Here is an 18,052-nt window from a genome sequence, read left to right on the forward strand (position 1 = left end):
TTGATATCCTATTCCTTCAAGAAACAAACTTCCGAACAATACAGGATGTGAGTGCATTCAAAGAACTACATGGCATAGACGGTTTTTTTCACTAACGAATAGCAGAGCTTGTGGTACAGGCATTATTTTCATTTCGAACAGATATCGTAGTCATGCATTTTGCACATGCGATAAAAAAGGGCGAATTGTATATGTCGACCTTTTTTGAGGAGGTAGGAAGACTCGGATAATCAATGTATATGCCCCGGTAACAAGAAGCTTAACAAATGAATTCTTCCACAACCTATGGGATTACATGCCCAATAATTCCCCATGTATATTAGTCGGAGATTTTAATTGCGTCCTCGATAGCAATAGAGACATACGAGGCCCAGGACGTGGTCGATCAACGTATCATGCAAGAGAACTTCAAAATATGCTTAAGCACCATAATATGTCAGATGCATGGGTTTGGTCCTACGGAGATAGGTTTGAAAGTACAAGAACCTGTGGTCGCACCGAAAGCCGTTTGGACAGAATATATATATCACCTCGTTTATTAAATGACCTCATAGATATTAAAACGATACAAGGACCAACTGGATGTAAACCTTTCAGCGACCACAATCCGGTCACATTCAAACTCCGAGGAATAGAAGGGCAACCACACAACACAGGATTGTGGCGCATGGACCCAATACTGCTACGCGATCAAGAAGAAATTGAATGGATACGACTGAGACTGAAAGCAAGCTTGGAAAAGAATAAGAACGAAAATTGGGATGATTTAAAAGAAGAATGGAAAAAAATACTTATTGAGGCTGAACAAAATAGGAAAAAAAGACACACCAAAGATCTTAACGAAATCCTAAGAAAAATAAGAATAATAGAGAGAGGGGGTGAAATGACATGCTGTATGCAAGAATATGTGGACTGCCTGCGATACAGATACAAAGAACGTCTGAAAAAAACCAAAGAAATCGAGAGAAAGTAAGTCGACAATCACAGCGTTGAACCAACTGATTTGGGACATAGAGCACGAGATCCAAACCGTGACAGGAACCAAACAAGAATAGAGAAAATAAGATTAAACAACGGCGAAATCGCAACAGACGAAGAATCCATTAATGAGGAATTTCTGGAGCATTTTAAAAAAATTTTACAGGAAGAACATACAACACCATCGGCCTATTAGACAACCTTCCCCAAATAAGTACAGAAAATAAGGAACAACTATGCGCCCCAACAACAACACAGGAAGTATTAAATATAATCAAGAAAATGACGCATGAATCGGCACCTGGACCGGATGGAATTTTGACCGGATTCTAGTGAAAACCCTAAATAACCTCATTCAAAACAAGGAAAAACCACCGTCGTTCGCTAAGGGACGGATTATACTGTTAACCAAACCAAACCGTGATCCATTAGATGTCAACGGATGGAGACCCATAACACTACTTAATACTGATTATCAAGTGGCGACAACTTTACTTGCACACAGGCTTAGCATTATACTACCCGAGATAATATCTGATTTTCAAGCTGCAGCGGTTCCCGGAAGATCAATTTACGCCTCATTAATAACTACCAGGGACACCTTTGCATATGCAAAACAAAAAGAATGTAAAGGCATTTTCATCTCACTAGATAAAAAAAAAGCATACGACCGAGTTAAACATAACTACATATACAATACTATGGAAAAATTTGGATTTCCAGCAACATTCGTAGACATCATTAAAACATTATACCATGGAATGACAAGTGAAAAACAAATCAATAACTTCGTAACAGAGAGTTTTGCAGTCACTAGAGGGGTACGACAAGGGTGCAGTCTGTCACCAGGACTCTTTGTCGTGTCCCTAGATCCCTTGTTAAGAGCTGTCGAGCACAATGACATAATTAGGGGTTTTCCCCTACCAGGAAAACAGGAAATTAAAATCGCAGCCTTTGCAGACGACATTTCATTGCTCACGAAAAACGCAGATAGCTATCAAGCCTTTCTACAGATTTTCGAAGATTATGCGACAGCATCTGGTGCCAAAATAAATCATCAAAGAAGCAAAGCACTTTGTTTTGGTCCACCGGGAAGTATTGCATTACGCGATGGACACATTGTGCAAGTTGTTAAAGTTCTTGGCATCTGGTTTGAGGCAGGCGATATCGCAACAAAAAGCTGGGAAGAACCACTAAGGAAAGCAGCCCACTTCGTGGACCAAACATTGAACCAGCGGGCGAGTCTACTTGAAAGAGCAGAAACAATCAAATCGAAAGTGTCTGCCCCAGCATTTTATGTGGCGAGAGTTACGACCATGCCTAGGCTTGTCACCAATAAACTAACAACCCTCATAGGACGTTATCTCTGGAGCGACAAACCAGCTCCAGTAACACAGAATATCATCTGGTTTCCAGTATCAAGAGGAGGCTTGGGAATACCCCCAAACGTAGCTCTAATAGCAAACACTCTAGCTGCGAAAACGGTTGTGGCATTGGCTAATGCACCACAATACAGAGGAGTGTCAGTACTACGGTACTGGCTAAGCACGCTTGATCAATACATCACAGACAAGAAATGGAACGGCCCAAAATCGGAAATACCATCAAAATTCTACAAAACGGCGATCAACACAATAGGAGCAATAGAAGAAATCTGTCCGGAAACTACCATCGAAGAAATCAAGCCATAGACGCGAGCACCGCGATGGCCATTAGAGAACTGAAATCCCAAGATATCAACAAAACCAATATCCAAAAATGGAAGTTCTGGAAAGGTTCCAATCTCTCATACGAAATACAAGACTTCGAATGGAAAAGAAAGTGGGGTGTCTTACCAACAAAAGCACGTCTAGCTAAATTTGGAATCACGCAAACGGACCGATGCCCCAACTGCACAGCATCAGAGACTCAAGGACATGTATTCAAAGGTTGCCCCCTCTGCCAAAATAATTTGGAGATTAGCCTCTAACGATTTCAAAACAAAATTAGGTAAACCATATAGAAACAAAAACAACTTCGAAAAATTGATGACAATAAAAATTATGTTTTGCTTATGGAAAAGAAGAGGAAAAGCAGAAATAACACGAAAACACCAGAAAGCCGCATTTCCTGTATTAAAGAAAATAAGGACTGTTATGTGCAATTTTTCAAACCAGGATTTCGAAAGCAACGGCATGGAGGAATTCCTAAAAGAATGGCACACACGCTTTTGGTTGGCAAGGAAGGACAAGGTGACAATTCCTATCATCGGATGCTGACTTTCGAGCCCTTCTTAATGGCTCAATTTGTAAAACGCCAAAGCATGCAAAAGGGAAGGTAATACAAAAATAAACACACAAAAACAAGACAAACCTAGCAATTGTATAAGTCTGCTAAACATGCTTATATATGATTGTTTATATAAAAATGTATAGATCACGTCGATATTGTACTCATTGTACTAATTGCATTGCATGTATTCATGGAAGTATCCTTGTATGTATATATATATTTTGAATTATCCTTGTAATGTAGGAACAAACTGGAAACTAGATCACGCTGCAGTCCATAATATCTACTTGATTGTATAGAAAACTTTCATTTGTACTGAAGCATACTTGTATCGTGACATCAAAATGGAAAATGTATTCAAGCAAGTAAAACTTCTCTTTGTGTAGTATTCATTTAATGCACATAAAATGCAGGTGCCCGTGATTTCTGTGTGTGTGTACTCTCGTATACATGATCATTTTTGTATATACACATCTCGTGCACACCACTTCAAAATTGTGTAAAGTGTTCTATCACATCATCATTGTACATAACCATTGTGTACACTGTATATATTGAAAATAATTTTGTACACGTGGCATTTAGTTTATGTGTAACTGTGCCTTTCCGTGGGTATACGTGTTTATAGGTTGGTGCGTGAGGACTGGGACATTACTTACGTTGAAAACGTGCTGTGTTTCGCTTCTTACATGTTATCGTCCCAGTGGAATTGTGCCGTGATTATGACTCAGTGTTCCTATCGCGTCTTGTCGAAATAAACTTTTTCTAAACACAGTTCGCTGTTTCTGCTGACGTCCCTGCGTGTTTCACCTCAGGGGCGTCCACCTCTCACGCCATGACACCTACAGTTCTGTGGACTCCTTAGAAGGCCTAGGTTTTCGACGTTGCTGTCCCTGCGGGGAATGATCCTGAGAGAATCGTTGACGCGACGGCCTCAATAGTTGGTCTCTATGAGGTCTATTGCGTTCAGCACATGGGAAGCTTCAACTTCCAAGTCGCCGTCAAGACTATGGCTTCCGTGACTCCAATCGTCGATGCTGGCTGCCTTGTCATCGGTGGCGAGCATTGCCCTGTCGTTACCATCGGCCCGCAGGTAACCAACGTAACCTGCCTCTTCTTGCAATCCTTCGTTCGGAATGAAGTCCTCGTCCAGGCACAATTACCATACGGCAAGGTTCTGTCTGTCAACGCTTGTCTTATGAGCGGACGACATGGCGTGCTCACGGGCAGCCGCTTCGTTCGAATGGAAACGAGCACCTCAACCCCTGTCCCCAATTATCTGCGAGCCTCTGGTCATCGTGCAACGTTTGACCACCGTGGCTTGCAACGCGTGTGTCGTAGGTACGGCGCTAGCGACCACTACAGTGCACAGTGCACCGCAGCGTTCTGTGGCCGTTGTGGTATCCATGGCCACGAAAGCCCCGGATGTGGCCATCCTTGTCGGTGTTGCGGGGTTGGGCACCCTACAGTCATGTGGCCTTGCTGCAGAGTGAAAACTAAAACGAAGACAGAGAAAACCGCTTTCGCAGTGGCGCGAGATCGACGTCATCGCACGTGTCGGAGCGGCTTGAGAACGTCTGAACAAAGGGCTGTCACTGAATAAACGGGCGCAGTGTTCCCGTTCTTGTGTGGGCGTTATTATGCTTCTGACCGTCCGGCCGGATGCCGTTCCCTCCCGGTAGCAGTCATAACAGTTGAGTTATAACTGTGGCGACGAGCAACGAACCAGCACCTTGATGAAGGCGAACACTCCTGCCATGGTGTACCAAGTGCCACAGTTCGACGACGCCAAGGACAAGTGGTCGTCGTACTACATCAGAGTCGAGTCTTACTTCAAGGTAACGACATCATCGACGACGCTAAAAAAAGGACGCTTCTCATCTCGGCACTGGGCTGGAAGCCTATCGACGTATTGAGTGGGCGTTGTTCCCCGCGGAAGGTGAGCGAGTTAACCTACGCGCGAAGTGGTTACCATTCTCGAAGAATTTTACGCACCCCCGCCAAATGAGATAGCTGCAAGCTTCAAGTTCTTCACCCGCATTCAAAAGGAAGAAGAATCAGCAAATAGAAGTGAGGCGTGGCAGGTCTGTGTCGCTAGTTACCTACAAAACTGCCTAGGTTCACTAGTTTTTTCAGGCCCCTTTTGCCTACGTAATTCTCAGGCACTAGTTCAGTATTTGAGAGAGGAAAATCCTGGTGATTGTACAGCTTTTAGTATGGATATCGAAGACCTGTATCATTCCTTGCCGCATGACGGGTTGCTAAATTCCGTAAATGAGTGCATTAAAGAACAAGTGCAAGAGTCGGCTTTTATTGACAGATGCGGTGTTCTTTTCTAGAAATTCTTTCAATGTACTTGAAGTCGACGATGATAGGGTGGAGAGATGGCATTTTTCTGCAAAAATGGGGCATTTATATTGGCTCAAAGGTTGCCCCCTATTCTTAGCAACATTTGCCTGAGTAAGGTTGACAACTGCTTAGAGAAAGCATTAGGTGATAACGTTATCAAGATATATCGTTACGTTGATGGTTACCTGATTTTCTGCAATGGGGAAGAATTCGATTCCGCTGCTACCTCAGTAAGTGAGCAATTTAAACTTTATGGGGGAGGATTAAAGTTTACCAAGGAATTTCCTCAGCGACGCGTAATTCCGTTTGTTGACATTTCCTTGATCTTCGAACAAAATCATGTTTGTTGGCAGTACTCCCCAAGATCTTCGAAGCCGTTGCTAAACTTTCAATCCAAGCATTCTAAATTAGTAAAAAAACGGAATTGCCATGGCGTGCCTTAAGTCTTCCCTCACCAGATTCTGCATGCACAAAATGAGCGCCAGTTTTAATGCGCAGATCCGGCGCCTATTAGAAGCAGGTTATCCTAGTGTAGCGGTGGCCACTGTGGCTGAGCGCCTAAAGAAGTCGGTTTCGAGAGGGACGGACGTGATTACAGAAAGCAGTAATAGCAAAAAAAGAGTAGTGGCTATTCCGTGTATTCATGCAGTGTGGCACAGGCTTAAGAAAGTTGCTAGTAGATGTTAATGTTGCTTTCACTGCTCCTAATAAGCTAGGTAAGATATGCGTTGCCGTACAGAATAAAGAGGAGCGGGTAAAAGAAAAAAAAACGAACAGATATTTGTCCAGTAAAGCACAATAAGAACAACAGTTTTACTGACTCGTATGGGTGTGGTTTATAATATTCCCCTTAGCTGTGGCCAGTTCTACGCAGGGCAAACGGGACGGTGTATCAATCAGAGGCTAATGGAACATAAAAGGTCGTTAACCGGTGGATCGCCTTCTGATCTTTCGCTACATTGCCCGAGATTGTAACTGCACGGCAGAGTTAAATGAATGCGCGATATTGTACAGGCATAAGAATGAAGATACGCGTCTTATGGTAGAGGCATGGCATATCTATAACGGGGGAAGTGCGTGCGTGAGTCAGCCTTCGATTACTTTACATAAGGAAGAGATTAAGTGCCTTAACAGTTCTCTCTCACGTAGACCGGCACGTGTACCCAATTGACACGTGGTGTTACCATTCCTGAGCATGCGCAGAGGAGTTTTGTGTCTTCTTTCTTCTTTAGCCTCAGTGCTGCCTTCAGTTGATAGTCGGCGTTCGTGTTGTCCACTTCTATACTCTTGTGTACTGTCTGCACGCCTCACTTCTATTTGCATAATGAATCCTTACCAACTAGCTCAGCTTTCTGTCGTTCTAGGAATCAGCCCAATAGTTTATCGTGGAGCTTCGACGTCTGGCTGATAAATGCGACTTCGGGTCCATGTTGAACCGCCTGCTTCGAGACAGGATCGTGTGCGGAATTCGTAGCAGTGGCGTGCAGAAGGCACTGCTTTCTCACCCGAAACTGACATTGCAGGGGGCAGAAAACATCGTGCTTGCAGCAGAGGCTGCACGACAGGGTGTTCAGCTTATGAAGCAGACGGACACGAAAGAAGAGCCCGAGCTTCACACACTAGCGGGCGATACACTGCAGCGACAGGCAGGAAAAACGTGCAGTCAGGCGAGTGGATCGTCTAAAGGTTGTCATCGGTGTGGAAGCCGTGAGCACGGTGAGGTGACTTGTGCCTTGAAACACGCCAAATGTTTCAACTGTAGGGAATAAGGGCACCTATCTGCCGTGCGTCGATCTAAGGAAAAGCGACCGCACCAGAGCTAGGCGCTGAGCAGCGGCTCAATGGAAAATGCCGAAGACGAGCTCTCCGCACAGTTGTATACACTAAAGCCGCAACCGACCGCAGACAACGGAATCGTCAGCCCGGTACGACGCAATTTTTGCTGGGGCGGAGCCGACATCGTGATGGAAAGTGGCACCGGCTCACCCGTGTGCGTAGTGTCCAGGGGCGTCTACTGCCAACATTGCACAAGCTGGTCCTGCCTTGAAAAATCCAGCTTGAAGTTGTCATGCTACTTGGGTCCGTTGCCTATAGCCGGGAAGCTAACGCTCGCAGTTTCATACTGCGGCACGACTGTTACGGCGTCAGTGACCGTTGTTCGCGTCTCCGGACCGAGCCTGTGTGGGCGGGATCTCATCCAGGCGCTGAACAACGAAGGGGCTGCGGTTTTGAGCGTGTCCAGCATTAAGGAGCAAGGGCTAAACTTGCAAGCGATCCTATGTGAGTATGAGGACGTGTTTGCACCTGAACTGGGTCTGTTCAAGGTTCCGCCCGCTCATCTATACATGAAGGAGGATGCAGTTCCAAAGTTCTTCAAAGCCAGGCCACTTCCCTATGCAATGCGAGAAAAGGTTTCTAACGAGCTGGACAGGTTTGTTAACTCCTGAGTCCTGTCCCCGGTGGCTCACTCGGAGAGGGCGACGCCGATAGTTCCGGTAATGAGAAAGACGGAACAGTTCGATTGTGTGGCGATTACAAGCTAACGGTAAATGCCAGCTGTGTGACGGAGCAGTACCCACTCCCGGAAATCAATGACCTTTTTGCTGCACTGCACGAGGGTGACGTTTACAGCACATTGGACCTTAGAGACGCCTATAACCAGGTTCCCCTGAATGAGCAGTCAAAGAAGCTGATGGTCATTAACACAACTCGGGGATTATTCTGCTTTAATCGCCTGCCATTTGGTGCGTCCTCTGCCCCAGCTATCTTTCAGCCAATAATGGACAGCGTCCTGAACGGTTTCCCGGCAGTCCAGGCGTACTTGGACGACGTACTGGTTGCCGAGAAGGGGAATGACGGTGGAAAGAACCTCAAGGCAGTTCTCCAGCGCTTTCGAGAGTGCGGCGTCAAGGTAAAGAAGGACAAGTGCACTTTCAGGATGCCTCAGGTTTCGTATCTTGGCCACAAGGTCAGTACTGGAGGGCTGCAACCTCTGGAGAAGACCATGGATGCTATCATGAAGGCGCCAACACCCAAGAACGTGAGCGAACTGCGTTCCTACTTGGGTCTTTTCATGTATTACGGCAAGTTCCTTCCCAATATGGTCAACCTGCTATCACCACTCTACGATCTGATAACCAAAGAACGTCGCTGGAATTGGGGCTGTCAACAACGCGAAGCGTTTCATAAGTCAAAAAACGCTTTATGCAATGCCAAAATGCTCACTCACTTCGATCCTTCACTACCGCTGCGCTTGGAGTGCGATGCGTCACCTGACGGAATCGGAGCGGTACGGTCCCATCGCATTGACAACGTTGACAAGCCTGTAGGTTTTCGTTCTCGGAGGCTTACCAAAGCGGAAAGGAATTATTCCCAACTGGAGCGTGAAGCGTTGGCCCTATTGTTCGGGGTATCAGAGTTGCGGGACTACCTACTGGGAAGAACATTCACCTTGATCAAAGAATACGAGCCGCTGGTGGGTCTATTTCGCGACGATCGTCCCACGCCCATCAAGGCTGCCGCAAGAATTCAGCGTTATTCCTCGCTGCTGGGAGCATACCAGTACAAGATAGAGTACAAACCTGGCTCGGACAACCTGAATGCAGACGCACTCAGTCGGCTTCCTCTAGAAACCACCGAGGACCCATCAGAGGAGCTACACGAGTACGTGCACTCGCTGCAGCAGCTGGATGACACGCCCCTTTCGTCGCAAGCAATGAAACAGTTGACCGAGAAATATCAAGTACTTGGAAATGTCAAGTCCTACGTGCTTCATGGTTGGCCAAAGGAGTGCAAAGCACCCGATTCGTGGTTGGACCCATACTTCGCACGAAAAAGTGAGCTAACCGTTTACAAAGGTCTCATTTACTGGGGTCGCAGAGTCGTGATTCCCGAGGTTGCTCGTGGTGACATGCTGCAATTCCTGCACGAGACGCACCCGGGAATGTCTGCAATGAAGGCATTGTCCCGTACTGTCGTGTGGTGGCCCGGCATCGACGGAGCTATCGAACAAATCAGTAGGAATTGTACTACATGCATACAGGCAAGCGCAATGCCACGGGCGAAAATACCAGTAAGCTGGCCACTAACGCACGAGAATTGGTCACCTGTCCATTTGGATTATGCTGGTCCAGTGAATAACACCATGGTCCTAGTGGCCATAGATACTTTCAAAATGGATCGAAGCAGTTCCTGTGCGTCATGCCACAGCACAATCGACAGTTACATCCTTGCGTGAAATCTTCAGCAGGCTGGGTATACCAAGAACCATTGTGACAGACAACCGAACTCAATTCACGTCAGATACTTTCACGAAGTTTCAGACAGGAAATAACATAACGCACTTTCGTACGACACCATATCACCCCCAATCGAACGGGCTTGCTGAACGCGCCGTGCGGACGCTGAAAGATGGCCTCAAGAAGGTTAGGTCAGGTGACTTGTCTGAGCGATTGGCTACATCTGCTCTTTAGCTATTCTACGGTAGCTCAACAACTTTTGGGATACCAGATCCGTTCTCGGCTGGACACATGCCTTCCACCACCCGTAACCTTTCCTATCTCTCCACGGGCAGATCAACAAAACAAGCTGAGCCCGGGCACTCCTGTTTGGACTCGTAACTTCGGAGAGGGAGAAAGGTGGCTGCCAGCCACAGTGAAAGAAACAAGGGGATCCAGAATGATCACCGTTGAAACGACAGAAGGTGAGCTTCAGCGTGACATGGATCAAGTCCGTCCTCAATACAGTCCTGTGCCGGCACAACCTTCGCAAGATCAACCAGTTGGTGTACCGAAGCTACCAGAAGAGGCTCAACCAGCTGTGCTTCGTAGATCGACCCGTATAAGAAAATCCGTACCGCGGTATTCACCTTAATAACGGAAGAGTGCTGCAAAGTGAAAATGACAACGAAGACAGAGAAAACCTCGTTCGCCGTGGCGTGGGACTGACGTCATCGCACACACCGGATTGGCTTGAGAACGCCTGAACAAACGGCTGTCACCGAATAAACAAAAAGCTGTCACTGAAATAATGCCACTGAATCACTGAATGTCACTGAAGGGCTGTCACTCAAGTGCGCCTGTTCTTGTGTGGGCGTTATTATACTCCTGGTCGTCCGGCCGGATGCTGTTCCCGCCCGGTAGCAGTCATGACAGTTGAGTTATAACAGCCTTGTGCGGCGTTCCTACTCAGACGCTACTGCTGGTGCTTTTCCCTCCTTACCGCCGGCGTCAGCTGCGGTCGCGACGGCGCGTGGCACCGTAACCAGAGAGATTGCCTTGACACCGCATCAACCAGCGTCGGCAAATGACAGAGAAGAAGCATGCAGCTCGAGCATTCAAAACACGCCATGTTCGCCGGCCTCGTCATTCGAAAGGGAGGACCGTGCTATTAGTGGCGTGGCCGATCGTAGCACACCATGTTCCCCGGCCTCCCAGGCAGTGAGGGACATGCGTGTTCTGGCCGGTGGCACCTCCACTGCGCCTGCTGCCATAAGTCCTGATCGCACCGAAGTTTTCGACACGGCTAAAACACTTGGCCCGGCGATATCTGCGATCGCTACACCAACGAAGCCTGCGGTGCCTTCATCCGCCTCAGTTGCGTCGCTTGCAACGCCACACCCGATTTGTGACTTCTGCAAAAGCCACTGCGCCGTTGCATCTGAATGAGCCCCCGGCTGCAGAAGTTGTCGGCGGCGATGTTATCGATCCCACAGCTCACCCGCTTCCATCATCATCATCATCATCATCATCATCATCTGAATATAGCTTCAGCCTTGGAGTTGATAGTAGCGTTGAACTTTCACCAAGCCTGGATGGACTCGACGTAGAAAAGCGCGCCGAGGCGTCATCCTCTGGCTCGGACTGTGCCCCGGATCGCCGCGCCGAGTTACAACGGCCAAAGAAACCTCCGCCTTCTTCGAGAGTGTCGAAGAACTGACGTGTGTACTGCATGTCCCCTCGAATTGTTCCTGGGGCGCTGACTTGAACAACAGAACTAGGTCAGTTAGGCGACACATTTAATTAGATATGGCTGAGACCCTGAAAATTAGTTCATTAAATGCACAGGGAATTCGAAGTCTTGTAAAACAAGCCGAAATTATCAGCGTAGCCCGCGCTACAAATTGGGACCATTCTGTGTTTGCAAGAAACAAATTTTTTCACTATTGGGCATGTTCTTACTTTCAAGCGCACTTTCAACCTAGATTGTTTTTTTCTCTTTCGCGACGTCACGCTGTAGTGGAGTCGGTATTATTATTTTCAACAGAACTCTGTTGCGAGATCATCATGTCTTTTATGGTGGGATAGGGCGAATATTGGCATTTGATTGTGTACTATCTTCATTTAGGTTACGGATTTTGTGCATCTACGGGCCTGCGAAAGCCACTAAGTCCTATGATTTTTTTTTCGTGACCTGGACGTGTATTCTCTGGATGGTCGTCACGTAGTTCTTGTTGGGGATTTTAATTGCGTTTTAGACACGTGAGCAGATGTACAAGGCCCGGGCTGGGGTCACCCTAAGTGGAACGCACGGGAGTTGCGTCACCTCGTCCAACACTTTTCGTTGCTGGATCCATACATATCGACTTTTAAAGCGAAAGCTTTACTGACCGCGAACTTGCGATTTCGCCGTGGCGGTGCTTCGACGAGGCACACGACGTCAGAATGCGCTCCCCGCCGCGGATATCTCTCTCTCTCTCTCTCGCTCCCTAGTCACTACTGCGCATGCGCCACTAGTAGCACCGAGCCACAGGTGTTCCGCCGGTGCGCAGCGTCGCGCCTTTCCGCATCCGCCGTTTGGTATGACGTCACACCGCGTTCGTCGTCGTTGCGCTCGCCTCCGCTCGCTTCGCCAACTGCGTCGCATGCCTGATAACATGTCGGAGGATTGAAAAGAGCTCGTGTGCGCCGCAACGACAGTTGAAGCTGCAGTATGGACGGCGACAATTCTGATAAGTAGGAGGAGGCCTGGAATCGACATCGGAACGATATGAAGAGGAAGCGAATCGCCCAGGAAACAGACGAACAGCGCGCCGAACGACCGGCTAAACGCCGCAACATAGCTAGACAACCAGAATAACCTTGACTTGCAATCAAGATTAACCAGGCTAACCATGCTATGCCTTAGCTTTCGCTACGTATATCCTGGCATAGCCGAGCTAAGTCCATACCAGTTTCTCATGGTTCATTTGTCTGGACGTAGCGACGCGGCACGTCGTCAAGCAGATTACACCGTGCCTATGGGCCAACCAATTTAGCTCAGTATGTTTCGCAATCTGATGTAATAACTTTACCTTTAGCTCCTGCTTATATTTCCAATCACCGGCCAATGCTTGAAGTTCGCTTCTCTACGGCTTCATTAGTAAGACCTTGGCGCCTCGACATCCGCGTTCTACATGACGTGCACTCGCGCTCTTGTTTGTCACGAGTCTTGCAAACCTCTGTTTCTAGTTCCGACCTAGGGTCATGGGACGCGCTCAAGGTGCAGTGGCGTCTGCATTGTTCAGACGAAGGCCGTGCACTCAGGCGATGCACGTCAGAAGGACTGGCGGATACTGCCACGAAGCTCCGTATTGCCCTTCGGTCAATCAACCGACTCCGCTGATTCGGTAATGGCAGCGCGAGCTACGCAGGCGTATCCAACGCCTCATCGCAGCGTCGTCTTTGCCAGCGTCGGCTTGGCGATGCAGACGTAATCCGTGTGCACACCTTGAAGTTCTGCGCTTTGCAAGAAACTCGCTTTCAAGACTGCCGAATGCATTCGATTCTGTGGCCCCTAGAGCACCTGCTCCTGTTATGTCGCCTCCCATGCGTGATTATTTGCTCTTTGTATCGCATTTTAAAAACATGGCGCGTACGAATATGCGAATGGGTCATGATAACGTCGAAATGATTAGTGTGCTGCCTCAGGTTCCACCTGAAGTCACTGAACGTCTTTGTGCACAACCGTCAGCTGACTAGGTAAAAGCAGCATTGTCTTCCATGAAGCGTGGCTCGGCCCCAGGACCTGACGGGTTGCCCATGGAGTTTTATCTAACATTCTGGGAAGATATTGGTGCCAATTTCGTGTGTGTTATCAGCCGCTGCTTTGAGAACTTTGAATTCCAGTCTAGTTTTCGCGATGGTTGTATTGTGCTGATACCTAAGCACGATCCATCATGAGTTGATCCAGAAGAATGAAAGCCAATCACGCTTCTAAAAGTTGACTACAAAACCTTTACGGTTTTTCTCCCCCGACGCTTGGGAAGCCTAATGCCTTCCTTAATAGAACACCATCAGGCATGCTGAGTCCCTGGCAGAGAGACACAGCCTTTCGTTCGTTACGCGTGACATAATGACATACACGCTGACCAGGTCAGCGCGTGTTCTCTTAGTTTCCCTAGGTCAAGAAAAGGCATTCGATCGCCTTGAACACAGCTACATATTAAATGTACTGACCTTGTTTGGCTTTTCGTCAAATTTCGTTTAGCTTATTAGGGCTGCCTATTCAAATATCCGAAGTACATTGTTTCTTGATGGTCGGGAAAGTACTTGTGGTGTTCGTCAAGGGTGTCCTCTATCCCCAGTGCTCTTTGTGCTCAGCCGTGCGCCATTTCTACGCGCAGTACTGAGAGATCCTCACGTGTGCGGTCTCACACTGCCGGGTAGCGGTGTTGTGAAGGTGACAGCCTTCGCCGATGACATCACATTGTATCTCAGGAATGAAGATAGCTTATCCCGTTGCCTTCGAATTTTCCCTGTGTACGGGAATATTTCAGGCGCTGCGCTAAATTTTTTAAAATGTCGTTATGTGTTCATTGGTTCACCACAGACACGCCTAAATCCTATTTCCCGTCTTCAAAAGAGCGACTCTATTCGTATTTTAGGCATTGATTACACCTATGATGGCATATCAGACTCTGTGTGGCTCTCAATTCTTGAAGATATAAGGCGAAATATTCAAGAGGTTCGAGCGTATGATGTACCTCTATATTAGAAAGAAGGTACTTAGCACAGTCGGTATTTTGCGGCCGAGTGTGGTACGTTTGTCACGTTGTACAGCCACCATTACGAGCTACTAGGTCCCAGCAGTTCCTTCATGGTTGCTTCTTATGGTCGGGAAGTACAGAACTGGTCTGTGGCGCGGCGCTTGGCCAACCACGCACTCACGGTTGTTTCGCGTTCCCATCCGTGTCTGTCGGCTTCCGGCTGCCGGCTGCTTGCTCTTCGATTTCTGCTCCATCTGTTACAGCGTGATCCGTGTACTGCGCGTGTACTCGCCTGCTATTTCCTTGGCACAAAAATTCGTTACATGTTACTGAGCGTGCACTTAAATCACGGACCACAAGTGTTAAACGCATTTGCATTTTACTCTACGGCGGTGGCCTATTGTCGCCACATACGACAGGTATGTCCTGATGTAGACGTTTTTGAAAACCGTGTTGTGAATACAGTGTCAGCCTAACTTCTTCCTCTAGTTCCTCCAGCGCGCCGCGCACGTTCCAATAATGTGTCGTGGGATGCAATAACGGCATCAGTTCTGTATGGCCAAATACGCGACTTCATGTGGCGTCTAGAGTGGCAAGTGCTTCCAACTCGTGACAGGTTAGAGTGGTGGGGCGTAGTTCCATCTTCGCTGTGTCAAAATTGCCCCCTTCAGGAATGCAACAAACATGTGCTGCTGCAATGCGTCATTGCCAGGGTATTTTGGAGGCCCTTGCATACTGGTTTCCGTGGTCTTTGAGTTCACCTGTTTATTACACCTGGTCGCTGCTCCCGTGGCCGCTTTGCGCGACTTTTAATTGCTGCGGGGGCCTTTTGTCTATGGCGTAACCGGTGCGGGGCAGTTGCCGCAGGACATCGTCGCGGTGCTCTGTTTCCACTTGTGCGGAGGCTCCACTTTGAGCTACTGTTGTTTCTCTCAGAGGAGTGGCTATCCCTTGGGGAAGAAGAGTTCCTTTCCACAGTGGTCGTGCCGTTTCCTGTCGGTGTCTGATAGACGTGTACGGCTTAATTTTCGACTAGCCTGGTTCTTGTAGCCAGGCCATCAGATGGGTAAACTGAATGTGCACAGAATGTACGTGCATGTGACTTCTGTATGTGCGTGATCTCGTATACCTGATCATTTTTGAATATAGCCATCTCATAGCAACACCTCAAAATTATTTAAGATGTCTCTCTGACTTCATCATTGTACATAACCTTAGTGTACACTGTATATATCAACATCATTTTATATAATGTGACAATTAGTTTCTATGTAACTGTGTGTGGCGTGGGTCTATGTAGTTATGTGTTAATGAGTGAGGACTCGGACACTTCTTTGACAACGTGCCATGCATACAGTGCTTCGTACTTTGTATATGTCATTGTCCTGGTGGAATTGTGTCGTGATTGTGACTCAGCGTTCGTATCGTCTCTTGTTGAATAAACTTTTCCTAAACACAACCTTTCGCCTTTTACTAAAGGTAACCGTGGGGAACGAGCCTACAGGCAAATTTTTGTGAGGACCCATTGTTTGAGTGGAGCCAAATATGTCAACCCAAAACCAGATTGTCTCGATACATGTGTGTGCCGCCATGCCGGGTGATCATTTTTAGGTATTACGGAAATTTTAAAAATCGCCTGCTTCAGCTACGACAATCAAAATCTACAAATTAACTTCTTTTTTAGTTACTTTATGGCTCATATTGTAATTCAGTAATTGTAGCCGGTGAGCTTGCAAAACGTATCCACTTGCAATGAATTTCCAGGATGACACCAGTTTCGAGATATTATTTCACAAAGTATGGAATGAAATACATGGGCGTTCCAATTACTTTTCTGGTTCAATGCAGAAATGATGGTTTCTTCAAAAAAGTATGTGGAACACTAGTGCATTTCTAGGGCGAGTTTGATGGCGCATATCTTCAAACTGACAGTCATTCTGGAAAATAATTCCAAGTGGATACGCCTTGCAAACTTACCGGCTACAAATGGTAAATTGCAAAATGTGCCTTAAGGTAATGAATTAAGATGGTAATTTGTATTTGTAATGTCTATTGTTAATTTGTCGGGCCTGTATATTCTTGACGCACTACGTATGTCCCGGCTAAGCCTTGTTGGCAGCTTTTGTTATGCCGTCATCTGTCGACTTTAATCTGGACAAGTCTGGGTTCGCTATCAACACAGTTGATTTGTAAAAGTGACGTACTGTCAATTGTGTAATAACATGGTGATCACTTGGCAAATGAACAAATCACCGCGTGAGGCGACACATGTTAACGAGAACAGCATTCATAGCACTGTCAGACGAGTTTTAATGCCAAGTTTATTTGGCTCGTCCTACGACTTTTACCCTTCTACTGCTGCTGCTGCTGTTGTTTTGCACGACGTGTCTGGAGGAGGGTCAGAGCGTGTATATAATATGACAGGAGCGTAGAAGAGTGGATAGGCTACGCGAGAATGTCCTTTGTACCTTTCCATGGCGTCGCACGTGGGCAATACCCTCTGGAGATCGCTGGCCGTTATCACAGTACCCTTTCTGCGAGGTCGAATTGCATGTCGCCGCTTAGAGCGTTCTGCACAATTACGCTCATAGCTCTAAGTTTTCAATAAGATCTAATTAAAGGCTCTACAGGCAAAACTTGTATGTGTTCGCTGAAATACAATCTCATTTCGGCATGCCTAATAAATGATTTACGTCGAACAAACAGCTAAAGCTGTTACAGTGTGAGGGTAAGTTCGAATACCCCGCTCCAAACAGTGGACAGGTAATTATTGCTCAGGTCTCTCCTCAGGACCCCACACGAGCTAACCTTTCGCCTTTTACTAAAGGTTACCGTGTGGGGGGGGGGCACTCCAATGAGCCTATAGGTCAATTATTGTGAGGCCACACTTGTTTGAGTGGGGCCTTAAATGTCAAGCCAAAACCAGATTGTCCTGATACATTATGGAATTTTTAATAGAGATACAATGTATTAAGATGGCAAAGAGGTTGGCCAGAGCTAGCATGCTCTGGCGGGCTACTTTGCACAGGGGATAAAAGAAACGGGACCAGAAAAGTGATGAATGATGAGGAGAGGAAGAAAGAATACATATATATGCAATGGTTTCCTTAAAGTCTTGTGCGGTCATCAAGTAGTTCAGATCAGCCCTTGTAGCTATTGACATTACGGTATGGTTGCACACTGCCGACCAAATAGTATTTTCAGACAAGGTTTGCGTGCTAATGTCTGCTAGCGCAGAATCGAGCGGCCTCTGCTGTGATGCGTAGAGGGCAGTCGCAAAACAGATGCTGGGACGTCTGAGGCACATGGCAGCATTCACAGTTCGGGCTGTCCGCATGGCCGATGAGATGTGGATAGTGTCGAGTGCAGGCGACGCCCATGCGAGTCTGACGAAGCATATTTCGTTGGGATCACTAGACTATAGCCGGTAAGCGGGAAGTCCTGTCAGAGTCTTTTTCACGCAGGCGCCTGTTCCGATGGTCTGGTTGA

At 47.2% G+C, this 18,052-nt stretch overlaps 1 pseudogene; it reads left to right on the top strand.

Annotated features, from left to right (window-relative positions):
* The first annotated feature begins 17,333 nt into the window (after positions 1 to 17,333).
* On the top strand, positions 17,334 to 17,466 carry LOC142576908 (U5 spliceosomal RNA; annotated as a pseudogene).
* Positions 17,467 to 18,052: the final 586 nt, after the last annotated feature.

This window comes from Dermacentor variabilis, chromosome 3 (genome assembly GCF_050947875.1).
Source record: "Dermacentor variabilis isolate Ectoservices chromosome 3, ASM5094787v1, whole genome shotgun sequence".
NCBI classification, from domain to species: Eukaryota; Metazoa; Arthropoda; class Arachnida; order Ixodida; family Ixodidae; genus Dermacentor; species Dermacentor variabilis.